We start from the raw sequence: 27,431 nt of genomic DNA, 5'->3' as shown, positions 1-27,431 counted from the left end.
CATTAGTTGTTAGCAGTGGCCTTGGGAAGTTATGCACATAATATTTAGAGGAAAATGGCATTTACAAGGATAATGAATTAAAGCAATATGCACTGCAATACTGCTGCCCCAATATGGACCTTGAGGCTTGTTAATTTTACGTTTAGCTGCACCCCAAGTCTTCCCAGTTCCTCTGGCCCGGTGTGGACTCCACCGATGTGTGAGCCTGTCTCATCCAGCTTCCGCCTTCCCCAGCCTTCCAGCACCTACAGCACTAAACAGATGCGCCTTAAGTATTTGCCAAATAAACCAGTCAGGAGCTGTCTTATGAAACGCCTATGTGTTCCAGGTATTTCCTTCACAGAACGGAAACTGCTTCCCTCCCGGTGTTGTGGGTAGCGGCTGCCCAGCCCTGGCCCCTCCAGTGCCTCCCCTCTGCTCCTTTATGTGGGCAGCGGGAAGGAGACTTCTGGTAAATGTGAAACCTCAGCCTGATGTGTTTGGGCGCAGGAAGAACTCCAGAAGAGGCAGGAGACTGCAGGGACCCCTGACCCTGTGCACCGCGTTGACATCAATAAAATAAACACTTGCTAATTAAGAGATTGAGCACAGATACCCAGGTGGAAAACCTGCGGGAAAGCCGGTTCTACAGCTCTTAAAAAAACAAACAAACAAACAAACAAACAAAAAACAACCCAAGATCTGATCCATTCGTTGTGGGTGGAGGAGAGGAGGGATAGGACCAGTCCTGCTCCATGGCTGGCGGTGCTAGGCAGGTGGCAATACCACACACACACACACACACACACACACGCAGGCGGAAAGGTAGCCATCATTTTACGTTTTGCATATGGTTTTTATTGCCTGCTAGATCAGTAAGAATACGAAGGAGAACTACCATTTGCATACTAGCATGCACATCAGGGGCCCGTGGGAAGCCCTTTTCAGCGCATGATCTCCGTTAATCTTCACAACAACCCTATGAAGTAGCTTTTATTATGCTTAATTTATAGATGCGTTAACTGGGGCCCAGGGAGATGAGCCTTCCAGATTGCCCAGCTTTTAGGTAGATCTCGTTTATTTTCTTAAAAGCCCTGGATACCACTTTGCTGGGAGCCTTGTGCGGGTTTGGGGCCGAAGTGGGGAACTGCGAATCCGTCTATTCATGCTAAGCTGCGCACGTGTAATTTAAAGAAAAAAAAAAAATCCAGGTCAGGATCTCTGCCCGCTTGTGGTATAAAAGGCTACTTGAGTAGAGAAATCTCTTCGTATTGATCTGCTCGCTCGCTCCAGCCGCAAGTATTTATTGAGCACTCCGTATTGCACGTAGGGCGCTAACCTAGCCCTAAGAGAAAGTGGTGAACACGCTCGGCGTGGGCTTTGCCCCTCTAAACCACCCTCCCTTCTGATTCCGCTCCAAGTCTATTAGCAGGGGGTGACTTCTACACAGGGCGCGTGGGAGCCGCGGGGTTGGTCAAGGACGGCTCCCCGGAGGCAGCGGCAGGCCGCGGCACCACGCGGGTCCGCACTCCCGCCGCGGCGGCTCCGGCGCGGAAGCGGGAGCTGGGCCGGGCCGGGGCGGGGCGAGGCTGAGCTGTGGAGGAGGGGAGCCGGGGGCAGGAGTCGCGGCCCGGGCGGGGGCGGGCAGCAAGTTAGGGTTAGGGCGGGAGGATTCGGCTTCCCGGCGGCAGAGGGCGCCCGGCGCTGCGGTCCAGCGCGCCGGAGCCGCCCGCGCGGGCGCTGAGAGGAGAGGCGAGGCGAGGCGGGGAGCGCGAGCGGCGGCGGCCACTGCCACGTATTCCCGGCAGCGGTGGCGGCGGCGCTGAGGTGAGCGGCGCGGGCGTCCGCGGCAGGTGGGCGAGAGCGGCGCGGCGGGGCACCGGGCACCGGCGGGGTTGTGGTGCCGGGACAGCGCGGTTCCCGCCACGCCGGCTCCGCCTCCGCCTCCGCGGCGGGCTGCCGACCGAGGCCCGGGCGCCGCGCGGGTCCCGAGCGCAACTCGTGCCGCGGGGCGGGCGGAGGCTGAGCGGACGCGGGCTCGCGCGCCTGTCGTGGCTGCGAACCAGGCGTCGCTGCCGCTGCGGGGGCCGGGGCCGCAGCCGGAAAAGTTGGGGTGGACCGCGAGCCCGCGTGGGCCGGGCGGGAAGTGCCGGTGCGGAGCTGGCTGGGGGCCGGCGGGCGCGCGCGGTGCGGGAAGGCGGGAGGCGCGGGTCCTCTCTCCGGGGTTGGGAGGAAGCGGTGCGCTCCGGGGAGTGGGCAAGTGTCCGGCGGGGGTCCTGCCGTGAGCCGGAACCGGGAGGCCCCAGAACGGGGCGAGCTCTGGGGGTCGCGGGGACAGAGGTGAGGCGGCGGTGGCGGAGTTTAGCGCTGGGCTTTCTCTCTTCCCCGCCTCTGTCCGGGGCAGATTGGGGAGACGGGCCAGGCTCAGCGATGGGGCCCCCTGAAAGACCCGGTGGACGGGTCGCTGCTCCTGCTGCTGGGGTCAGTACCGCCCCTCCGCGTTGGCCGGGTTCACCTCTCGGACCGCGGTGCTTTTGTCCTGCGGAAGTTGACGTGGGAGTGGGGAGCCGAAGGGGTGAAACGTTTAGGGGGTGTTCCAGGGTGCCTAGGATTGGGCTGCGAGACAGCCTGCCTGTGTGAAGATTCAACTCTGATCTGCTGCACGCAGCCCCTCCGTTCCCGTGCCGGCGCCGTCGAGGGCCGGGCTCCCTTACTCTTATTAATGCCCGAGATTTCCTGGTTGGCCCAGCCGCAAGCATATCTGCCTGCAGCTTCCTGGGCAGAGAACACGGCCCCTGATGCTCTGGCTGATTTGGGTTATTTCAAAAACAGGTGCTTCTGGAGATACTAGATGCTTTGTTGGAACAACCTGTGTGGCGGCCCTGACGATGGGCATGATTCATATTGGCTTTCCTTCTCAAATAAACTTCGCGTTCAAAATCCTGGTTTGCCAGTGTCATTGTCATCTGCAGCAGTGGTGCAGTTGGAGATCCAGTCTGGGCCTCGCGAGCCCTTGTTCTGGTCCCAAATACAGTAACCAGGAGTATGTCCTTGGGTGAGTCACTTGCCCTCTCTGGATCTCAATTATCTGTGAAATGGGTGCAGAGAGAGCCAGAAAACCTGATTGAGTTGGCGAGCTCTTTTTCCTTGTGAGAACAGGCTGGCCACACAAACCTCAGCTTGGTCTTCTAAGGAAATTAGGGTGATTGAAATGAAAAGGGATGAGGAGCAAGAAAGATTGCAAAACAAAATAATAATAATTGGCAGTGAATTGAGAATATGAAGGTACCCCGCTGTTCAGCTGTTTTTACTGTGAGGTTGCTGGGTTGAGGAAATGTTAGTTGCCTATAGATGAATTTTCCTTTCTTTAACCCTTCAAGCCTGGGATTGGTGATCAGTTGGATTGGCCTTGTAGGGCCTTACATGATCACCCCCAGGATTTCTCATTGCCATTGCGCTGTAGGTTTCCGTCTGTTTGACCGATGCTGGGACCCTTGCACACACACTTCTGTCGTCTTTTCTGTTCTAGCTTGGTTCTTATTGCCTGGGAATTTCTGGGTTTCTTTCGTAGCAGTTGTGGTGACTAAACAGGCAAGCAGTGTGTCACATGCTGCACATTACAACTAGCTCAGAACAAAGAAGTGTGTCTTCTCCACCCCAGCCCTGTCTTCTCGACCCCCTGGGCAACCTCTCTGCTGGAACTTGCAGAGACCATTCACATTGCTGAGGGCCATGGACAGAGCTGAAATGACACAGCTGGGGCCGAACAGCGTGTTAGTGCGCAAACCATATGCTGGGAGGTGAGCAGGGTTTTTTTGTGTTATCACAGCTGAGTGCCCGTCTTTCTGTTCCCTTCCCTTAGTAGCTTTCGGAATCCGTATTTGGTGTGACCACATTGCTTCAGTAATCCTTTTTTGGTCAGTTCCTTGGAAGCTGCAGTTCTTGGTTATCTCTGAGTTTGAGATCGCAGTAAAATGGTATCTTCTCCAATCAGTAAAGGCTTGACTAATTAGGTTGAGTCTTTAAAATGTCTGCAGCGTGTAAGTGTATAAATTTTCCTTTTGCTGAGGGCCGTTGGATTAATAAAAGTCACTGTACTAATAGTAGGCTCCAGGTGAGCCCCTGCCATTTTTTGGGAACTATGCCTTGGGAGTGAGCACCACTTTTTCAGGTCAGAGAACAAAGCTGAAAGAGGTCACAGCTGTGTTAAGTGTGACAGCTGTCTTGCACAGTTACTGATGATCCTTGGCTCCAAAGAACCTTTTGTAATAGAAAAGCAATTCTTAGCTGTCCTACACAGTTAGGACAGTTAAATGAGATAACATGTGAAAAGCAGTGTGTAGGTCTTTAAAAAAGATTATTTATTCGAAAGGCAGAGATAGAGAGGGAGTGAGATCTTCCATCTACGGATTCACTCCCCAAATGCCCACAACAGCCAGGGCTAGGCAGGGTTGAAGCTAGGAGTCAGGAACTCCCTCTGGGTTTTCTACCTGGGTGGCGGGAACCCCAGTACTTGGGCCATCATTTGCTGCCTCCCAGGTGCATTAGCAGGAAACTGGATCAGAAGGTGGAGGCAGCACTGTGATACAAATGCTGCAGCTTAACCTGCTGCACCACAATTCCTGCTTGCAACCCAGGATGTTTTAGCACAAGGACTTGAATCATCGTGGAGTTGGGTGAAGGGGTGTACTCAGGAGTCTAGGGAGACTGGAGGGTCTGAGTGTAAATTCTGCGCCCAGCACCTGACTTCTCTGATTCGGTTTGCACACCTGTAAAATCAGGATGACACAATCCGCCTTACTTTAAATGAGATGTACCTGTGAGTTGTGGTGAGCCCTCTGCATGCTCATAGCCACTCTGGATAATAGGATTAAGTCTTCCAATAGGAATTGTCCTCAGGGGAAAAGGCTTTTAAAGTACGATTTTGTATTCATCAATAATTCTTCTAGCTTTTGCCTTCATATCCCCACCCTCACCACGCACACCCAGGGCCTGTGATCCTGTTGTCTAAAAGAAAGAAATTGAACAAAATCAGCAACCAAAAAGGACAGGTCTTTAACAGGACTTTGAAGATGGCTGTCACAATCTTCCCTTTGCCTGCTTTGTGGCCTTCTTTCCTCTTTCATTTCATTGGGTAGGAAAAGACAATCTTGGGGGGTTTCTAGGTGGAAGGAGCCACTGGGGGGGCGCAGGGCAGGGTGGGATGGGGGTGGAGGAGTTTAACCTGGCTCACAGGGGCGAGTTGGGTGTGGGGGAAGTCTGTTGGTGTGTGATTTGACTAAATCGGGGGCCAGTTTTCATCTGGCGCTATAAGGCTTTCTTGTGGGACTTTGAAGTTTTTTTGTGCTCCAGGCAGAGTGTGACTGGTTGTGGTGGCATCATAAATGAGTTTCCGTAGTTAAGTTGTGTGCTGAAAGGAAATTAAATTCCAAGAGGGTGTTTGTTGTGACTGATGCCAGCATTTCTCGGAGAGTTGTATTAAGATTCAGTCAGTCTGTGAAAGTGTGTCTTCTTTCTCGGAGGATATTAATTAAAGAGTTTTTCAAAAGATAGAAGTGTCTCCTCTGTGAGCTTTTGAAATGTTGTCCTCCTAAAGCTTTGGGACAAATGAAGTCCAAGACATCATAGAGATTTATATTTTAGAAGCTTTTCCTCCCAAGAGCAATGTTTTCCTTCTCTTTCTTTTTCTTCTCTGACATTATTTTGATAACTTAGTTAATTTTGGCTGCTTTCACATTTTGATAGCATTTATATTTATGACCCTTGATTTATTTTTTTTTAAGATTTATGTATTTATTTGAAAGGCAGAGTTACAGAGAGGCAGAGAGAGAGAGAGAACAAACCTTCTATCTGCTGGTTTACTCCCCAAATGGCCACAATGGCTGGAACTGGGCCTATCCGGAGTCAGGAGCCAGGAGCTTTTTCCAGGTGTCCCACGCAGGTGCAGGAGCCCAAGCACTTGGGCCATCTTCCACTGCTTTCCCAGGTCATAGCAGAGAACTGGATTGGCAGTGGAGCAGCTGGGACTGGAACCTGTGCCTATATGGGATGTGCGTGCTGCAGCCTGCTGCGCTACAGCGCTGACCCTGTGACCTTTAATTTCTAAATCTCACAAGTGCCACCTTTTCTCTGGAGTTGATTCTCATTGCTTGTTGTGAAGAGCTGCTAAGGCGAGGGGTGCGGAAAGCAGGCTGTGGGTGAGAGGTGCGGCGGTGCTTGGAGATCTAGGTTCCTTACAGCGTGAGATTAATCCTTACTGCAGTTCTGGGAGGATGGTCATGGCACTCCCAGTACACAGATGTTCACGTCGCCCATAGGTGCTTAGTGGTCTGGGGGCTGCGGAGGCAGGCAGAGCCTTGCACACTTGCCATGGATGAGGACTGTGTCCCATCAGTGAGAGCGTCAGGTCTGTATTCTAGAAAGCTGCATGGGCTGTGTGGAGTGTGAAGTGGAGCAAGGAGAAGTTAGGAGAGAAGTGAGACCACTGAAGTAACTGACTAGAGAGGTGAGGAGGCCGCGAACCTCAGACTTGAACACAGTGGTGTTCAAGTGGAGAAAAGGCAGTGGTGATGGAGAAAAGGCAAGGCATTGGAACCAACAGAGCTCAGTCCCTCTGGGTATTGGGTTGAGAGAGGGAGGGAGTGCATCTGAGCCTTGCCTTGCCTCCTCCTCCCTTCTGGCTGCAGTTCTGATCCTCCTGCCCTCAGAGTGTGTCTTGGAAGTATCATGTCTGTGGAGACTAAAACCAGTCTCTTGCCTCTTCTGTCTGCCGGTGGAGAAAGGTGTCAAGTGCAGCCTTTAGGGGTACGTACCTCCGTGCCCAGCCCCTGGCCTTTGCACTCCTCTCTTCCCAGGAGCATCTCAGAGGATGGGAGGGGAGCTCTTCAGGTTCCCTTCAGGGAAATGCTGCTTTGAACATTCAGACTTCAAGTGAAATGTGCCGGAGGGAAAAAACCATGGAAGAAGGAAGCCTCTCTTGGGCGTAGTCCGTACCCCATTCTTCCCTGGTGGTGCCAGGGACCCCTCAGGGGTTTGAGCCTCAGTGCTGGCTCTTGCCAAGGGTTGGTCTGCCCTAGGAGGGTTGACCTGTGGTCCCAACCTTGCAGGGTTTGAGTGGGAAGTGGAGTGATGGTGGGTGACTTCACAGTGCAGAACATAATGGCCAACCCCCAGCCCTGCTCTGAAGGCTGCAGTCCCTGTGGGCGGCCAGCATGCACTCAGGTGGGTGAGAGCCCCGGGGGATGTTGGTTGGTGTTCTCACCCACTGTACGCTGGTTCTGTGCCCTCTCCCCTGCTTAGTGCCACATGTGGTTATATCCTGGCTTCAGGGCTTCTGTGTTTTCCAGATTGCATAATATCCCTGCCCTTTAGATAGTTTGTTCTTGCTGGGGTCAGGCTGGAGAGGTGTTGGCTAGGAGTTGGCTTAGGCTGTGTGCTCATTGTGTGGAGGCAGCCAGCTCACCTTTGCTGTACGTGCCTGCTCCCCAGCGTGGTCAGTTGCACACTCCCTCTGCTGGGAGTCACTGTGCTGACACCACAGCTCACCCCCACTCTCTGCTTGATGTTGACTCTGTTCCCTGAACAGGTGGCCTCTCTTCTCTGATCTGAGGGCAAAGCTCTCCATATTCTCCTGACTGCAGGCTGTTAAAGTGTCTGGGAGAAGGGCACCCTGGCCTGTGTCTTAGCTCTCCAGCCTTCCTCCCAAATGTTATGTCAGCAGCAGAGCCCCTTGTTGCTTATTCTTTTTGCTTCATGGGGTGTGTGCTTGTTTTAATCATTACTGGGAAGCAAAAAAGATATTTATCAAATGTTTAAATGTACAGCTGTGCCACTGCTCTGGCAGGCTGAAAGAATAAATATATATTTAGCCAAGATACCCTTGATTTATCTCTTTTTTTTCCACGTTGTTGCTGTTTTGTTGGCAGAACCATCTGATTTGTATGTACTGGTTCAGTTTGGATTTTCAGTAGTGAGTGCGAAGAGATTCCTGGGCTCCTTGCCGAAGTGCAGGGACTCGAATGAGTGGGCTTTGGACTGCCAGCCTTGGCTCTCTCGCTGTCGCAGGAGCCTGGCGCACAGGCAGGTGGAGTTTAGCCAGACCTGAACAGCTCCGTTGGTGACAGTGGGAAGCCTCCCCTGTGCCCTGTGGGAAGGGGAATTCTCTCTTAATCCTGGCTTTGGCTTTTGTCTCATTCTGTGGGGGTGCAGTGGAGGAAGGCTCAAGAACTGGTGAGCTTTGAGAGGCAGGCTCTGTGGAGGACAGAGCTTTCACCAAAGTTTTCCCCACATCCTACATTCCCCTTCTTGTCTGTTTTTTTTTTTTTTTTTTGACAGAGAGACAGAGAGAAAGGTCTTCCTTCCGTTGGTTCACCCCCCAAATGGCCGCTACGACTGGAGCTACACCGATCCAAAGCCAGGAGCTAGGTGCTTCCTCCTGGTCTCCCATGCGCGTGCAGGCGCCCAAGCACTTGGGCCATCCTCCACTGCCTTCCCAGGCCACAGCAGAGAGCTGGACTGGAAGAGGAGCAACCGGGACTAGAACCCGGTGCCCATATGGGATGCGCGGCGCTGCAGGCGGAGGATTAACCAAGTGAGCCACAGTGCCAGGCCACCCCCTTCTTGTCTGTTGACCGTGATCCAGTCTGTTAGTAGTGGCTTAGAAATTGGGCTTGAACTTGATCTGGCAGTCCTAAGGGAGACTGAGGAGTGGGGTGCCGAAACTTGTTTATGTATTGGCCCTGTGTCTTAGACGGTTAAGCCGCTGCCTGCAGTGCTGGCATCCTATGTAGGTGCTGGTTCAAGTTCCAGCTGCTCCACTTCTGATTCAGCTCCCTGTTAATGTGCCTGGGAATGCAGCAGAAGATGGCTCAAGTGCTTGGGCCCCTGCACCTATGTGGGAGACCCTGAAGAAGCTCTGGGCTCCTGGCTTTGGCCTGGCCCAGCCTGAGCTGTTGTAGCCATTTAGGAAGTGATCCAGTGAATGGAAGATTCTCTTTCTTTTCTGCTTTTCAAATAAATAGGCAAAATCTTAAAAAAAGAAGATTCTCTGTCTCTCTGTATTTCTCTTCTGCTTTTCAAATAAATAAGTGAAATCCTAAAAAAAAAAAAAGAAGAGAAACCTGTTCACATCAGCATAAAAATCCTGATTTGGCGGCGGTGGTGGTGGTGCTTTTACCATGTTTGGCTGCTTGTTTTCTAAATTATGTAGGTAATATGTGAATACACTCTGCTCCTGCACCTGTCCCCTGTTCAGATAGTGTGGAGGTACCTGGTGGACATGTTGGGCCACGCTTTCCCTGGCACCCCTCCCCCAGGTATCACCTCTCTGCCTGGTCTTCAGAGGTTTTAGCGGTCAGTCCCACATCCTGAACTGTATAGACACAAATACATATGGTCTGTTTTCTTGTAAAAGTTTGAATCTGTATCCCACATGTTGTTCCCACTGTTCGCTTTTTTCACATAGTGTGTGCAAGTAGCTTTTCTCGGGTCTTTTGTCTACAAAATATTTAATACAGATATATGATAATTTACAGATCAGTTCCCTATTGATGGACATGTGAGTATAAACTCACTAGTTTTGTCTAATGTATTCTGTTGCCATCCATCCGTATTGCTGGGCATGTGTTTCTCTAGGACTGGAATTGAATGTCAGAGGTGGTGCTGATTTGAAATGTTACTGTACTAATTTAACCTATCAGTAGTGGATGAAGCGCCTACTTCCCACGGGCTGTCCTTCTAGTTGAAAGAAGCGGATTGTGGTTCATAGGTGTTTCACTGACTACTGGTGAGGTTGTGAGACTCATCGGTGAGCCGCTGGGTCTCAGGGGTCAGATCTCAGATATTTGGAGTGACGGGTCCGTGGTAACCGTGGACGGTAGGGGAGCCGAGCCCGAGAGGACCGTGGGGTCGTGGCAGTGTGGCACCTGGCCACATGGGCTCCTGTTTGCACATTTTTTGTGCTTTGCCCTGAGGCTGGGCAGGCTAGTAGAGGGCTTTCGTTTCCGTGAGAGCGACCTCTGAGCCCTGAGAGAGCACGTGTGCGTTAGGATCCTGCCCTGTGCAGGCAGGAATTGGAGCTGGGAGAACACTGAAGGGGTGTGTGCCAGCAGAGCAGACAGACACTACCCTCTGGAAGAGCCTCCAGGAGTGCGGCAGTGTGCCCTCCCTGCTGGGTGGTGCTCATGCCGCTGTCTCTGGCCTGCTGTGGGAATATAGGGACAGTGTGCTCCTTAGCGAGTGCTTTGTGGGAAAGCAGTGGCTTCTCAGAAGGTGTAGGAGGGCCTGACGAGTGGGCTGTGGAGGTGGCACGTGGATCTATCGCTGGGCACAGCTCCTGGACAACTGAGTGAGCTGCAGCAGTGCCATACCTGCCGCTTACAGGGGGCCAGGTTGTGGCCTATGGTGGTGGGAGGTACAGAGACTCCAGGGAGGGGGGCCGTGCCAGGACTCAGCTCCCACTCTGCTCCTGACAGCTGTGGGACTTGAGCAGAGTTATTTTATCTCCCTGAAATAATATTAGGACCGGCCCGGTGCCGCAGCTCAATAGGCTAATCCTCCGCCTTGTGGCACCGGCACACCGGGTTCTAGTCCCGGTTGGGGCTCCGGATTCTGTCCTGGTTGCCCCTCTTCCAGTCCAGCTCTCTGCTGTGGCCTGGGAGTGCAGTGGAGGATGGCCCAAGTGCTTGGGCCCTGCACCCGCATGGAGACTAGGAGAAGCACCTAGCTCCTAGCTTCGAATCAGCGCCGTGTACTGGTCGCAGCGGCCATTGGAGAGTGAACCAATGGTAAAAGGAAGACCTTTCTCTCTGTCTCTCTCTCACTGTCCACTCTGCCTGTCAAAAATAAAAAATAAATAAAAAAGAAATAATATTAGGACCCACCTCACCTGGTCGTTGTGTGGATTAAAATAATAATATTGATAAAGCCTTCGTATATTACCTAATAAGTACTTAGTTCTTCTGAGGTAACTACTAATTGTACTCCTCTAATAAGTGGCTTTGAAATGAGTGGCCACGTACTACCTTTGCTGACTTTAAATGTGGACTTGAATGATAATGTTACAGAGAGGAGTCCGGGATCCTAGGAGCCGCCTATGGGGTAGCGTTCTGGAAACAAGGAGTGGTGAGGGTGGGAGGTTGCAGGGGCCCTCCAATGGGCCAGGGAGGAGCTTGGCTGTTCTGCGCTTCTCCTGCCGTGACCCACCTCCTGCTCAGCAAGTTCCCGGACACCCAGGCCTTTTACATTGTGGTGAGCTCCCCTGAGTGCTGGGGACCAAGAGGTGATACAGCTTCTTTCGTTTATGCGGAGGTGGCTGAGTAAGGCCCTGCAAGGTGTCACACAGCTGGCAGCCAGAGAGGAAATGCCCCTAGGCCTCTGGGAGATCATCTCCCCACTTCCCCCACACCACTGTGCACTGCCTGCCTCCACATGCAGGGAAGGGAACCACATAGTGGTAGGCCCCTGGGCCCCACCAAGGTCACTGACATGCACTGAGGTAAACAATTGCTCAAGTTGTTCAGGTTCGGCCTGGGGCCTGAGTGACTGCACAGCTTATGTTCGTATCCTCCTGAAAGTGCCAACCTGGGGGTGATGTCTGTGCTGGTTTCACTCCCCTGGTCACCTGTAAGGCACCCAGTGGAAACTGGCCACACGTGTGTGTGTGTGTGTGTGTGTGCGCGTGCGTGCTCATGTGTTTGTGTGTGACAGCAAATTCATTTGAAGCCCTTAATTTATTTGCTCACGCTTCGCCTGAACCAGATGTCTGCTGCCTGCGGGTTGAATATGGAGAAGGCTGCGCCCAGGACCTGCAGAGCAGCCTAGAGTGCTGGGCTGCACAGAGGGAAAAGAATTCTTGCTCTTGGGAGCCGAGCTTGTGCTTTGTGGGCTGGGAGGGGAGAGCCACACAGCAAAGATCCAGGCAGGAGCAGGACCTGGGTGGAGAGCATGGCCTGACCGTGCCAGATGCAGAGCCTGTGGCATGAGTTTGGATAATGGGTGTGAAAATGAACCATAAAGGTGGGATAATAGAGAGATTTCAAAAATAGTGTGTGGTAGGTGCCAGAGGTGCTGCCCTGAAGGTAAGTCAGCAGGTTGCAGGCTCCACAGGTCTCAGAAAAAGTCTCAGCAGCACAAATGAGCCTTGGTGACCCCTACAGAGCAGGCAGAGTCGGCTTCGCACACAGCTAGAGACCTTGTTCGAGGTCACTGGCCTCTTTGATGGGAGGGCTGAGACAGGAGCCTGCCCTTTTGTCCTGCTGCCACCCCACGTGTGATTTGTCATTACTGCGTGTGACAGCTCTCCTGGGCACAGCGTGCCCAGTACTGGGGAGGAGCTCAGGGTTATTCATCAAGTGAACAAGCAAGGGCCCAATTCTGTTCTGATCCCAGCTCTTCTGGCTGTGAGTGAAGTTAGAACATTAGCTCCGTGGTTGTGTTCTCTGTAGGATGAGTGCAGCTTCCGTGTCTGCCTTCCAAGCTTAGCTTCATTTACTCAGAACTCTCTGGGCAAATACTTATTGTCTCCCAGGGGCCACATGCTGTCTTGGGGTTGGGGATTTGATACTGAACAAAAGAAGCCCAAACCTTGTTCTCCTGGGGCTTATTTTCTGGTGACGGCACTAATCAGTGATGTGTGTGCCTCAGTTTCCCAGGGGTGCTGTAAGGACGTGCCACAAACCGGAAGGCTTACACAACAATTTATTCTGCCATAGTTCCTGTGCATCTTTCTCAGCTTCTGGGGGCAGCTGGCAACCCTTGGTGTCATTGGTTTGTGGCAACACAGCTCCAGTCCCTGCCTCTGCACCCATGTGGCCTCCTCCTGTCTGCATCTCCTTGATTTTCTTAAAGGCTGCCAGTCATTGATTCAGGGCTCACTCTATCCCAGTATAACTTCATCTCTTTTTTAATTATAAAAAAAAATCACAGAGCAAAATTTATCATCTTAACCATTTTTTAGGTGTACAGTGTATTACTGTATGCATTGTATACACATTGTTGTGCCACAGTTCTGCAGAAAAACAGAAGCAATAGAGCTGTGAGTGACAAGAGGTTTGTTATAAGGTCCTAGCTCACATGATTGTGGAGGCTGTCATGTGCTAATCTGCAGACTGCGGGTCAGCAAGCTGGGGTAAGTTCCGTTCTGAAAGCTGGCGGCTTGAGACCCTAGCACAGCCGTTGATTCAGTCAGATCGGCAGGCAGGAGGAGTTCCTCTGCTCAGCTCATTCTGTTCTGGGGGCCCATTTGATTTGAAGAGGCCCACCACACTGGGGAGAGGGATCTGCTTTACTCAGTCTACCAATTCAAGTGTTAATCTCATCCACAGACACCCCACCCCCCCTTGCAGAATAGTGATTGGCCTAATACCTGGATACCCTGGGGCCTGGTCAGGTTGACTCATGAAGTTAATCATCCCAGGTACCCTGTTTCCAAGGTCACGTTGTGGTTCCAGGTGGACATGAGTTTATGGGCCCTGTGTGAGATGGTAGTGACTGCTAAGAGGGGAGTGTGGGCCAGAGGGGAGGGGGAAAAAAGGGGTGAAAAGTGGCCTGGCTGAGCAGGTGGTGGTTGGAATGTGTCGGGAGGAGCTGGTCTATGGAGGAAGCACATTCCAGGCGAAGGGCAGCAAGGGCAGAAACCCTGAGATGGGCATATGCACTGCTGGATGGTGTGGGGACCCTGAAGTTCAAGGTCAGTGTGTGTGTGTGTGTGTGTGTGTGTGTGGCAGGGGCGATGGAGGGTGGTGGGGTGGGGAGATCCTGAGACTGTGAGGTCTGAGAAGTTCAAGAGATGAGGAAGACCATGCTGGTCTTTGTTAAGGACTTTGACCTTTTGCTGTGGTGCCATAGGAGCCACTCTTGTGGCCGAGAGCAGGAATGAAGCAGGGCATGTGCAGTAGCTCCTCGGAGAACTTTTCCACGTTGCCCTGGCCATTGCCACATGTGTGTGCGCACATAGATGTTTCACAGCAGCCGGTTCTTCGCTCCTGGCTGCCTGGACCCACCACCCTTTCCTGTCTGTTCTCTGTCCTAGATGCATTTTCACTCGCCCTCCCTGCCCCACCCACATACAGGAAGAGGAAGGGGTCGTCACAGGCCAGGGGCTGGCTGGATTGTCATGAGACACGGGCTGCCTTGCTGGGAGCTGCAGAGCCACACACCCTGCTGACGGCCGGCTCTGCCCTCCAGCCGCTGGCCTGCTTCAGGCGGCCACTGCTCGTGGCAGATTGAGAAAATGCTGAGGTCAGCATGCAAGCTCAGTGTGTTCAGCTTCCAGGATCCTTTTACGCACAAAGTCACTATGCCATGAAAAGTCAGCTCCCCCTGGTTGCAGGCCACATTTGGCCTTGAAAACGGGTAGGGAGTGGTCAAGCTCCCAGGTGGTCACGGCACACGGGGCCTGGTGCCTTCTCTGCTGCCAACTTCCTAAGTGACCTACTGTTTTCACACTTTGCTGTTGTTTGTCATAAAAGCACTTCAGCCTGAATCTGAGCGTCGGTCATTAAAATGGAAGAGGCACTCCAGGCAGGAGCTTGGACTCCGTGTGCCCAGCCCGGTTGGCCTGCATGGTTGCTGGGGGATCATAATTTTGGACTTGAAGGGAAGTCTCCTTATCTGGCTGCCGTTTTAATTTCCTCTTTGCGCCTCCCAGAGGAAAGGGCCTGGTTTCAGGCCTTCCTTGCCTCCACCTACTAAGGCAGTGCCAGCAGCACCCATGCAGGGAGGTTGTCTGGGGGCCCCTCCACCCCCCAGCGGCTGTGACGCCCTAGGGAGCATCTTTAGAAGTCCCATTAGGTGTCGGTGGAGATGGAAATAGAATTCCGCAGTGCCAGGACCAGATGCTCAGGAACCGCCTGGGGGAAGCCTCTCACCCATTCCCTTCCCCCTCCCAAACAAACGCACTGTGCCAGGGGATAGTTGTGAAGACAGTCCCTAGCTAGGAGTGTGAGTCCTCCAGGGTTACTTGGGGCTGCTTCCTCCCAGCATTTCAGAAGAGCTTGGAGGAGCTGGCTTTGAGCTGTACAGCCTTTCCCTGCCAGCACCCCACAGGAAGCCTGGACGCAGGTAGCGCCCTCCCTGCCCCTCCCTGCCCCCAGGATCTGTGGAGCTGGGTTACAGTGGTTGCAGACATCTTACTCACCAGACAAGGGCCAAGTGTTCCCATAAAGCAGCTTCCTTGCCCTGTGCCCAGAGGGTGGCTTTGGTTTCTTGTGTCTGTGCCTCTGGCACCAAGTTAGATAAACTCTTGTTGATGAATAGGACCGTACTGGATGTGGGTCCTGACAACTTCGTTAGGTTCCATGCTAGCAAAATGCTGTGATTGAGCTCTGGGTCTTCTGGTGCCCAGATTGGAACTAGAATGTTATATTCTGGTCTCTTGGCTGCTGCCTTAGGGAATCACTTGCTTTCCTGGGCCTCAGTTGTCTCATTTTTAACCTGTGGGATTGGATGAAATGATGGGAACGAATGTCCCCCTCCATTGTGCTCCTCTACCCGACCCGTTCCCCCACTCTGGATAACCCCTTGCTCAGGGCACCTGGGGTGATCCTGCGATTGTCTTCCTGGTCACAGTGGGAGCTCCTCGAACACCGGGCTATTCCTGGCACCCCCAGAGCTGCCTGGCATCACAACCAGGGTTCCTGATGAATGCTCTTCCTGCCGTCTGGCCAGACCGCAGAGTTCTGACTCTGCGAGGGGAGCAGGTGTGGAGGATTTGGCTGGGCCACCGGTCTGGCCCTGGAGGCAGGTGTCTCCAGTTGTTCCTCATGAGCCCCTTGTTCTCAAGTTGCACTCCACTTTTTATCTTTGCATTGAACAAAGGCCCTTTATTTCTGGATATTGTTATGAGAATTGTTTTTGAAATTACAAGTAAGGCAGAAAAGTAATGGCTCATGACAACAAAATTTTATGTACATCGTATCCCAAATTTGTTAGGAAATATCTATGTATAGGAAAAATACCACAAAAATTTTATTTCAGTGGTGTTATTTCTGGATTTTGATATTATAGGAGATTTTATCTTTGTGAGATTTTCTACATTGAGTATGTATTTGCAATACAACTGTTTTAAAAAAATTTATTTATTTGAAAGGCGGAGTTACAGAGAAGCAGAGAGAGAGAGTTCCATCCGCTGGTTCACACTCAAATGGCTGCAATGGGTGGAGCTGGGCCAATCTGAAGCCAGGAGCCACCTCTAGGTCTCCCATGAGGGTGCAGGGGCCCAAGGACTCGGACCATCCTCTGCTACTTTCCCAGGCCATAGCAGAGAACTGGATCGGAAGTGGAGCAGTCAGGTCTCAAACTGGTGCCCATATGGAATGCCTGGCACTGCAGGCAACAGCTTTACCTGCTATACCACAGTGCCGGTTCTGTACAATAAAACTATTAAGTTACTATTAATAACAAATGTCTATTAGGATATATGTGCCAATGTAAAACCGTGCCATTAGGATTCTTACTTAATCCTCACTGTGAGCCTGTAAGATCATTTTTTTTTTGTAAAAAAATGCAAATGTTAACCTATTTTTGTAATGGCAAAATACACATAACATAAAATTTAACTTTTTAACCATTTTTAAGTATTCAGTTCTGTGGCATTAAGTTCATGTACTGTGAGATTCTTTTTTTAACTTCTTTTTCTATAAATGAAAAAAGCTGAAACTTAGAACAAGGTTACTTGCTTACGGTCACAGAGCTGCTAAGCTCCAGAGCCAGGATTTGAAGGCAGGGTCAACTGACACTCAGAAAGGCCTTGAGCTCCTGGGCTCTCTGGCTGTGGCTGTTGGAGTCCATGGGCGTTCATCCTGTTCCTGCCCATCACTTAGCTGTAAAAAGCCCTTTCCTTTGTAATTCTAAGGATTGGGTTTCGCATGTTTGTCAGGGAGGTGGTGATGAGCCTGGCTCAGGGACATGTGGCTGACAGAGGCCACCTGTCCGCAGACGTGGAGGTTGATGGTTGTGTGCTGCTGTTCTTTGCTGAGGTTGAAGGGTGGGGGCCGCTGTTTGACTCCAGAAGGTGCTGCCCCTAAAGCTCAGATTCATGGCTGTGTCAGTTCTGGGTGCACCCTGCGGGATGATTTTGGGTGACCACAAGCACAGAACTTGGAGTTAGGAGGTCTGTGCTTTTGTCCTTACTTATAACCACTTGTCTCAATTTCCTCATTTCTAAGTGGCTGATAAAAATGCCTGTCCCGCCTGCCTCCCGGGGTGGTGGCAGTGACTGAATGTCCTGATGTGGGTGAAAAAGCGCTCTTGGGTAAGTTCCTGTGCTGGGAATTTAGAGTGTATAACGGTGGGGGGAGAGTGTCTGGGACCAGCCCCAGAGATCTGAGGAGGATGGATGTGGATGTGAAGATGGGCAAGTCCGCCCTGCGTTGTTTGGTTTTCGCCATCAACTTGCTTCCTCGTCTGCTGTTGTACTGCATGGCACGGAGTGTGCTGGGGTTTTGCCAACATTTGTCCCTGCCAGCTTCCTTGAGTGTCGCCTGTCCCTAGTGAAATGAGTTGTGGTTTAGGTCACTTTGTGGCTCTGTGGTGGGTGAAAGTGTGCAGAGCTTTCCCTGGTCTTGACTATCTGGTCTGTGTATTCCGTGTCAGTGTCTGTCCTGCTGTCTAATGTTGAGTAGCCAAGCATGAGTGGGCTGGGCTGGGGAGGGGCTCACCTTCTCATGGTGCTCAATGCTTGGTAGACCTGCACTGTGCAGGACACTCTGGAGAACATGCAGACAGAGGGGCTGGGGTGCAGGGTTCACTTTCCAGGAACCTCCTGTTTCACCCCTCTGGAAACGAATGATGATGAGGGTGGCTTGCAGAGTCACTGCTGCGAGGAGTGTTGCCCACCCCCTCGCCTTGCTGGGGATGAAGTGCAAGTGCTGCTCCTGTGACTCTGCCTGTCAGCAGGGAGTTGAATCGGCTGCTTTGGGCTGGGCTTGCAGTGTGGCTCCCCTTGGCACCTTTCTGAGTCATCACTGTAGCTGTTACACCTGACAGGAAGGCTGGGGTCTGAGTGGGTTCCGCTGAAGTCAGCGGCCCTGGCCGCCATCCGCTTGTTAGTTGCTTTTGAGAGTGGCACGCGAAGACTAAGTAGGTCACGGATATCTATTTTGAACTGAGGAAGGCTGGGCTGCACGGACACTGAATTTCCGGATCAGGTCCCTCTGTCAGCAGACCTTCTCAGCCCAGGCAGGGTGTATTTATAAAGTGTGGTCTCTGCAGGTAATGAGACACCCCCGTGCTCTGATCCTGTGGGGAGCTGGCGTGCAGAGGCTCCAGGACTCCTCACAAGCCAGGGAATGGCGTTTGTCCACCTGCTTTCTTAACTGTTCTGAAAACCATTGATCCCTTTGCACTGCGGCACCCCAGCTGGGAATGGGGAGTGTGGTGGCACACTCTGGCCGATCTTGACCGTCCTCTCAGTGGAGTCGGCTGTGGGTGCTGGGCGCAGGCTCTGAGGGCTTCCCGTGTGGAACTGGAGTTGGCTGTTGCAGTCTGCTCAGACCGCTCTACAGTACTCTCTACTTTAACTCTTTTGGGTTTTCTCCAATTCACTGTTTTTCTCTTAGTGGTGTTTGCCCAAGACCATGGGGGAGCACACTGTGGTGCTGAGCTCCAGCTGGTGCTGTCGGTGGTGACGGCGCTATGCGAACCACCTCTTCTGTGCACCAGCTGTTGGCCTCTGTAAATGGTCTATGCTTCTCTACATTTTTAAGGAGTAAACCCAAGTTTGTAGTGGAATGTGTGCTTTGTCCTTTTTTTTTTTTTTAAGAATTATTTTATTTATTTGAAAGTTACAGAGAGAGGGGGAGAGACAGAGATCTTCCATCTGCTGGTTCACTCCCCAGATGGCCGAAAGCCAGGTCATCTTGTTGCTGCTTTCCCAGGCGCATTAGCAGGAGCTGGATCGGAAGTGGAGCAGCTGGGACTTGAAGCCCCTGTGCCGTCTTTCTGTACAGTTTTTTCCCTAAGCTACTTGCACAGCCCTGACAGGAATGCTGCTGTTGAAGGTCCTTTGGGTTTGGTGGCATGTCCGTGTCTGCGGGCATTGTGCCCATGAGTACTCTCGTCCAGTGCTCACAGAGAGCCAGCACGTCCCCATGTTACAATGGGAATTCTCAGAGGCAGTCGTCGACTCACACGTGTAGGTAGCACACTTCCTTCTCTGCCGCAGCCTCCCCTGGAAGTTTCCTAACAAACCTGTGTGGAGGCGTCTGGTGAAGATCAGCCTGTACACTCAAAACACTGCCTCTTCAAATGCTGTTGGGCTTGCTGTGCACTTAGGGGTCCTCGCTCCAAGGAGCTGAGGGCCTGGGTTGTCCTAGCTTCTCTCCCAGCCATTCTGTCATTGTGAGCCTGGGCTGCCTGCTTAACCTCTCTGAGTCTGTTCAGTCAACTGAGGATGATAAAAGTAATATCTGGAAGAGGTTGTGATGAGATATAAATGATACAGTGTATAAGACCACCCAGAGCTCTGTCCATGGGTTGTTAGCTTTGGGCTTTGTTTCTCAACCAGTGTGACTTGGGGTGAGTGCAGTTGACAGCTGTGGAGTCTAAGGCCTGGATGACCCCCAGGGCATTAGTGACTGCCTAGAACAAAAGGGAGAGGGTGGGATGCCAAGAGCTCTCTCAGCTGGTATCTTTGTTCTTTCTCCATTCATTTTAGTTTATGCCTGGGGTTGCTAGTGTGTGCGTCTTTGGCAGGGAACCAGAGCTGCAAGGAAGTCCATGTTAACCACGTGGCCACTCAGAGATGCCCAGGCCAGGGTTGTAAAACAGGAAGAAAGGCCCGAACAGGATTTTAAAAGCAGAGGTATTTTCAGTGTGCCTGTGGGACACATCAGCAGTTTGAGCACACAGGCCTTCGATTACGTAATTGAGGTGACTTTAAAGGCCCCTGGCTTGTCCCCTCTCAGGAGATCTAAGTGGAGCAGCTGGGACTTGTAGTGGATTCAGTCTTATATATTTGACCACCTAAAGAGAGACCTTTTCTCCCTCCCTCCCTCTCTGTTTCTGTCCTTTCCTCTTTAGTTTTTATGAGCTTGCATCTAGACAGGAAAAGTGGACATTGCAGAGGAGCCAGGGAAGTGGCCCACAGTTTTCCCTTTCTGGAATTCTCCTTTTGTGTGCATGGCATTTGCTGCATGGCCATGGGCAGTCTCGCAGGGGAGATGGACCTGGGGATGTGCTGTTCACATCTAAGGATTCTTTCCTTCAGGGCTTGAATCTTGGTGTGGTGGTCGTGGTCGGTTTCAAATCTTAATGCATTGTAATCTGGAAATTTGTAAGGTGTGGCTTTTTTATACAAGTAGAATTACATATGGGATTAAGGATTGGACCTCCCACCTGGAATTACTGTCTCTGCAGGCTCCCAGGCTTCTGTTAATGCCACGTGGTGCAGGTACCTGTTCATCTCGCACCTGCCCAGCTTCAGAACAAGCTCTGGAATAGCAGGGATGTGGTCTTTGCTGTCTCACACCCTAGGCATCCCATGTATTGTACCTTTATGTGCAGCACCACTGATGCTTAGATGAAAGATTTGGAATCAACACGGTGGGAAGAAGGCAGAACAACTGCTGCCATTTATAATGCAGAATGGGCTCAGCCACCAGGGGGCGCTGGGATTCCAAATGTCCCCCATCACCTCCTCCCCCTGAGCCTGAGCCCCTCTGTTGAGAAACATGGAACCAGGTACCAGGTAGATGCTCTGTTACAAGCCAGAGGGGTGAGTGGTATCCTCTCCTGTTTACTTTGTAGGTGAAGACATGCTCAGGAGCGTCAGCATCTGAGCTGGTCTGCTGAATCCACATCCCAGGCCCTTGACTAATCTGATACATGGCACATCTGCCCTGAGAACGTACCCAGGCACACAAAGTTAGTTAGCTTGACAGCTCAAGAGACGTAAATTAGATCTAAGGAAGAACTTCCTAACTTCTTTTTGATTCTTTTTTTAAAATTAGCACTAAAACGGCACATTCTAGAGTAGGGGCTTTTCAAGCTGTCATTCACAATCCACAAAGTTTCAGCTTCGTGGATTGACTACTTTTTTTAATGAAATAGAATAAAAAATAGCGCAACACATGTGGTAAGGCTGTGTGTGTGTGTGTCTGTCTGTCTCCCAGGTCATGATGGGAGCATGGGGTCATGGTCAGAGTGTCCCAAACAGGTTGTTGTCTAAATCGGTTCTGGCTGTGAGGTCCTTAGGAAAGTGATCTGCTTTCTCTGTCCTCAGCCCAGTGCTTGGGAGGACTTACTGTAGTTCACCCTGTGGACTGGCAGAACAAGAGTAAGGAGTGTTTGCAGAATCCTTCCCTGCCAGGAAAAGAGAGAGGTGGTCTTGCCTTTGCTTTATGAAGGAGGAAAGCAGAGAGACCCTGAAGGAGGCCACCCCCAAATATGTCACTTTTGTCTTCAAACTGAGGACACGCAGGCAACAGCACCTTGTGGGGAGGACCTTTCTCTGAACTGCCCTCATCTGTCAGAAGACAGAGTCTCCTAAGGAGCTCAGCCATCACAAATCCCTCACTGGGAATCTCACCAGCCAGGGAAGCTGAACCCACATGTCGAGGGAGAGGAGACTGCAGGTGCACACCATGCCCAGGCAGACCTTATCACAGACTGTCACCTATTCATTTTCATCCACTCATCTTCCCCAAGAATCATTTGCTCTTCTCTAGGTTACCCCCTGAAGGGGCTGAATGAGCTTCTAGACCTCATGGGGAATGTGAGATTTGCTTTCCTCTCATGAGCTGACCGTGTACAAGTAATACATATTTTCTGCTGTTAGTCTATTGTGAATTTATTTCATAGACTGAACTACTGAATCTTCAGAGGGCAGAGGGAAGGTTTTCACTCCTTTGCAACTTCAGGTCTGTTCTGTTCATTAAGAGTTCAGGCTCTGAAGTCTCAGAAACCTGGGTTTCAATTCTGGGTACATGGTACGTTGATTGTGACTTTTGGCAACTTATTTTTTTAAGAGTCATTTCTATATTTGAAAGTTAGAGAGAGGGAGAGACAGAGTCAGAGAGAGAACTTCTACCCGTTGGTTCACTTCCCAGATGGCCACAATGCCAGGACTGGGCCAGGATGAAACCAAAAGTTTCTTTCAGGTTTCCCATGTGGGTGGCAGGAGCGCAAACTTTAGGGGCATTTTCCACTGCTTTTCCCAGGCCCCAACATGGAGCTGGATTGGAAGTAGAGTAGCTGGGACACGAGCTGGTGCTCATGTGGGATATAGGCATTGTAGGTGGCGGCTTTACCTGCTACGCCACACGCCTGCCCAGGGCAACTCTTTTAAACCTCACTTTCTCCATTTTAAGCTGGATATAATAATGGCACCTACCTCAGAGGTATTGTAAGGATAAGCTAATTTCAATTAAGTGCCTTTGGCACAGTGCCTGGCATCTGATAATCAGTCGGTAAGCGTTATTTACTGCTTTTGGCTTTATGAGTAACATTGAGAGACATTAAATGACTCCTGTTGGATCCCAGGGAACCAGCTGGAGCTGGGCCTACTGCAGGAGGCCCCTTCTTAGAACTCTAGTTCTGTGAGGGTTGCTGATCTTGAACTGAACTCATAGCTCTAGCCTGTGGTTTGGTTGTGGTGGTGAGAGGATGTGGATGTTGCATCTGAGCAGGTGGTGTGTGTGTGCAAAGAGATGCCCTGGTTTCGTAATTCAGAGAAAACAGAGCATCTTCTGTAGACAGTGAAATAGGGCTATCACCGTGGAATCTGAGAATCTGAGCGGTAATTCTTAGGCAAGTCAGGTGTTTTCTTTCTCTCTCTCTCTTTTTTCTCCCATTGATAAGCAACCATTTCCTGAAACAGTCTGGCTCCCATCTATGCTTAAATTGGTGGTTTTGTGGATAGCACAGTTATGGTTTTAGTGGGAGCTCAGTGTAGATACTACACTAGTTTCTGAAATCCCCCACTGGGCTTGGCAAGTACCACTCTGCAATCAGAATTAACTGCATGAAAATAAGCACGTGAAACATTGGAGGTACAAGACACTGGACAGAATGCCAGAGGGGCTCTGTTTTGGCAGTAGCCTCTCATTTTCAAGTATGAGTCTGTTCAGTTTTGTTGTCCAGGCTGGAGAGGCTTGGATCTTCTTCCTCAAGTTAAAATAATTTACTTCTTTTTATTTATAAAGATTTTATTTGGAAGGCAGCTATACTCACCACTATACCACCAATGCTTGCATTGTTATTTATTTGAAAGAATGATAGAAGCAGAGAGAGCTTCCTTCTGCTGGTTCACTCTCCAGATGTCTGCAACAGCTGAGTTGGGAAAAGCTGAAGCCAAGAGCCAGGAATTCATTCCAGGTCTCCCACGTGGGTGTCAGCAGTCCAAGTACTTGTGCCATCATCTGCTGCCTCCCAGTGAGCACATTAACAGGAAGCTGGGTTAGAAGTGGAGTGGGACGCAAATTCAGGCACTCTGATGTGGGATGCAGGCATCCCAAGTGGTGGCTTAACCCATGTACTATAATGCCCATCACTGATGGATTTTTGTATCTTGGGTTATTATCTAATAATGGAAAGTTTCTGGTTTATGCATTCTTTCTTGTTTGGAAGCAACACAGGATAGGGATGAATCAGTACAATGATTGAGAGCACAGAGTTTCGCTGAATTTAGGTTCCTGTGCTGCTTGTGTTTCCAGTAAGCTTTGTGACTTTGGGGTAGTACCTTAACCTGTCTGTGCCCCATCTGTAAAATGGGTTAATAAGAGTACCTGCTACCTTATAGGTTGTTGAGAGGTTAAACGGGGTAGCACCTGTAAGCCCCCAGTGCAGTAGCTGTTGGTCAACTGTTGAGCATATGAGGGTTAGGATTCTTTTTGCCATCGATACTATTAGTGGGAAGCCTTCCAGGAGATCAGGATTCTAGTCCTGACTTTGCAGTGTCTAACAGTTGCACAGGATATATTATCGAGCCCTGTGAACCTCAGTGTTGTTTACTGTGAAATAAGGGAGTTGCCCAGAAGCTTTAGGTGCCTGCTAGTTTGAAAGTTCTGATTTATGTGCTGAAGTTTTGCTTTATTTTCAGGCCTGAGCTATGCAGTGCTGGCTGCCAGATTGTGAGGTTCCATTTTTGGCTGGGTATTGACCTGATAACCTTTGCTTCTCTTTCCTTGATTCTATATTCTTAGTGTCTCTACCTTTCCCTAGCTCTGCATACATATAAAATATATATAAATATAATATTATAAATAATATATCACGCTTATTTTATATTTTTATATATATATATTACTTTTAGTATGTTCAGACCTGTTGGGTTGGAGTTAAGTCTCAGCCTGGCTGAGCCTCACACTCCTTGGGGATATTGCAACCAAGGGTCATCCCATCACTTTGCTTTTGGTTTCTAAATCTTGTCTGGGTTTGTCTTCCTCATGCTCCCCAGCCCAAGAAACGGAGGCTGACTGGAGAGCCACTGCAGAGAGAGGAAAGGCCGTTTGGATCCATAGCCACCTTCTGGCTTTGTTTCCTTCCTAGCCTTCAGGTGTCATTTGAGCTTTAGTGCTAACCAGAGCCAGTCACAGTATAATTTTATGTTTTGCACATGCATTTTTGTTAGCCCCCACTTTTGCAAAAACTAGAGTTAATCTCTGCTTTGCCACTAATGTCAGCTTATCTTCTGGTTATTTCAGACAAGTGTGCACAATGAATTAATTGAGTTATTTTCAACCCAGTTCCTGCCTAATTGAACACCTGCCCAGAGAATGCTGCCAACTCACCTGCCTGTTACCTGGTTTGCCAGCCATCCCTGTTGTGTCAATGTCTTGCATGTATCAGAAGAGTTGGTCTTGTCATTTGTTGTTAGTTTACTATATTTTTATAAAACACATTTCTTCACTTAACATAAAGGTGCTGACACATCCTCTTTTGGTGCAGTCTGTGTACCCCATCTTGTCGCTGTCCTCTGAGCTATGACTATCAGGGACTGGGAGACTCAGGAAAACTGCTGGGAGATCAGATGTGGAGCTAAGGCAAGTATACACGCTGGGTTGGTTCTCAGGCTTGTTCATCTTCTCCTTGTCTCCAACTAGGTTTCTAGCAAGCTATTTTTAAAACAGTGCTGATAGTTCAGATATAACATGGTTTTTAAAACACTATTGACATTTTTTGACACTAGGGACTTTTAGGATCTCTAACTTATATCCAAAGATGTGAGAATCCAAAAATGGTCTTACCAAAGGTAAGGGTCAGCGTAGGGTGTCTGGTCTTCCCTGATCCCAGAAACTGTGCCCTTTAGTGGCCAAAGTTTGTCCTCATGCCTGTTTTCTTTGGCTGCCACGTGGTTCCTAGTGGAGCCCTGCAGTAGGTGCGGCTTTGTTATAGATAACCTGGGGATACAGCAACCCTTGTTAATTACTTGGTAGAGATATTCTCTTAATATTCTCTTCATGATGTTCTGGCCCTTTTCAAAGGTAGAAGCGTGCTTTTTGGATTCCTTTTATCCAGTTTTGAACTTAATGGAGGAAGACTAGAAAAATAGATTTTTGAACTATTTTGATTTGATTTTACTATGATTTTGTGTTTTGCTTTTTGTTTCCTTTTGGCTTTTCTTTATAAAATATCAAATTTTGAAAATATTTTAAAGGGGTTATGATTCCTCAGCAAATTTATAAACAATTACGGGAGCCAGCACCTGCCTCATAGGGATACATTCAAAAAAGTTGAAAGCAGGAATGCAAATTCTTGCACATGAATTTTCATGGTAGTATTATTCATAATAACCGGATTAAGAAGCAACCAGCTAACTTATCATTGGCTGCATGGGTCAATACATTGTGGTATATCCATACATTGTAGTATTATTTGGCCATAAAAAGGAATGAAATACACATCTGTGCAACAAGCTGGGTAAACCTTGAAAACATCACATTGTGAATGAGAGAAATCAAAGACAAAAGACCACATATTGTATGATTCTGTACAACTTACATGAAATGTCTAGAATCGGTCAGTTCATGGGGACAGAAGGCAAATGGATGCTTGACATGGGCCGGAGGTGGGGAGGCAGAGAGAGTGGAGATTGGCTGCTTAGGGTCCTGGTTTTCTTTTACGGTGATGAGTGGGAGCTGACAGAGGTGGTTGAATGACATAGTGAATGTCTAAATGCTCTAAATTGTCCACGGCTTACACATGTTACATGAATTTCACCTGAACTAAAGAAATACCTAAAGGGACAGCCATAGGTGTTCTTGCCAAAGGTGGCTTTTCTGGTGATGCCATAAGGAGCTGCTCTTGGGCGAGTCATTTTAATGCAGTTTTAACACGGGAGTGGAGTCTTGGCTTGTCACTGAGTGCTGTGGGCAGGTTAGCCTCCCCTCTCAGCCTGTCTTCCTCTGCTGCAAGTAGGGTTTAAAAGTAGGCATTGAGATTGGCATTGTGGTGCAGCCAGATAAGCCACTGCTTACAGTCCTGGCATTCCTTATTGGAGAGCTGGTTTAAGCCTCGGCTCCTCTGCTTCTGATCCAGCTCCCTGCCAGTCCACCTGGGAAGGCAGCAAATGGTGGCTCTGTGCTTGGGCACTGTCACTCTTATGGGAAACCTGGATGGAGTTTTGGCTTCTGGCTTCAGCCTGGCCTAGCCCTGGCTGTTGTGGCCATTTAGGAAGTGAATCTGATCTGCAGATTCAAGAGCCCCCTCTTTCTGTCGCTCTTTCAGACAAATAAACCTTTTTTTTTTTTTTTTCCAAAAGGAGGCATTCTCTTTTTCGAGTCTCTGAGAATCAAGTGGGATGCTAGATATAAAGTGTGTGGCATGCTGTAAGAGCTTAGTAAGTGTTAACCTTTATCTCTGGTGCATGAGGGAGAGAATTGAGTAAACTTATGGAGACAGGCAAAATGCTGGAGCTAGAGAAGCAGGGGTTGATGTCAGCCATCCAGTCTTAGCTTAGACCTTTGGGAAAAGGGTGCGATCCTGTTATCTCCAGTTTGCCATAACCATTAGCAGCCAGTAAAGCTAATGAGGGCTTACTTCTACCAATATAAACAATATTCGTAAAGCACTTGGATTAGTGCCTGGCAGATAGTGAGGAGGGCTCTGTAAGTGTTTGGCTAGGTTAAAGAAGGACAGAGCAGTCGGATTATGGTGATCTTAAGGCAGCCCTGGGGTGATGTTCCTGCCCACTCCTTTGCTGAACTCTGCCTTCTGTGTGGTGGCCTTGTCTCATTCTGGTACTGACTTTGTGCCTCCGTCGTGGGCACATGTTGAGATGCCACCACATCTTTTATTAGCCCTCCAGTATTTGCAGGAAATTGAGCGACTGTGATCCCCAGTCACCTCTGTAGACTTGCTTTCCGATTCTGCCTTTCTTCCTTCGCCCGGTCCCGGGTGAATTCTGGCTGAGTGAGTAGAGGATCAAGACACCCGGGACCTCTGAGAGGCTTCAAGGGAGGATACGCTAGACCTCGCGGGGTGGGAAAGGCTCCTCTACTCTCATTGCCAAAGAA

General features: G+C 50.2%; 1 long non-coding RNA gene across 1 annotated transcript in view; it reads left to right on the top strand.

The window, feature by feature from the left end:
• The window catches only part of LOC103349733 (uncharacterized), a 79,647-nt gene that overhangs the window by 15,402 nt on the left and 36,814 nt on the right, over nucleotides 1–27,431 (top strand). Inside the window, exon 2 of the long non-coding RNA XR_016214639.1 lies at nucleotides 1,833–2,131. This is a non-coding gene — a long non-coding RNA (uncharacterized LOC103349733). The remainder of the gene's footprint in view (nucleotides 1–1,832; nucleotides 2,132–27,431) is intronic.

This window comes from Oryctolagus cuniculus, chromosome 1, assembly GCF_051225735.1.
Source record: "Oryctolagus cuniculus isolate XC-2025 breed Fujian yellow rabbit chromosome 1, ASM5122573v1, whole genome shotgun sequence".
Taxonomy (NCBI): domain Eukaryota; kingdom Metazoa; phylum Chordata; class Mammalia; order Lagomorpha; family Leporidae; genus Oryctolagus; species Oryctolagus cuniculus.
Note: the sequence above shows the minus strand (reverse complement) of the source record. Positions and strands in the feature narration are given on the sequence as shown.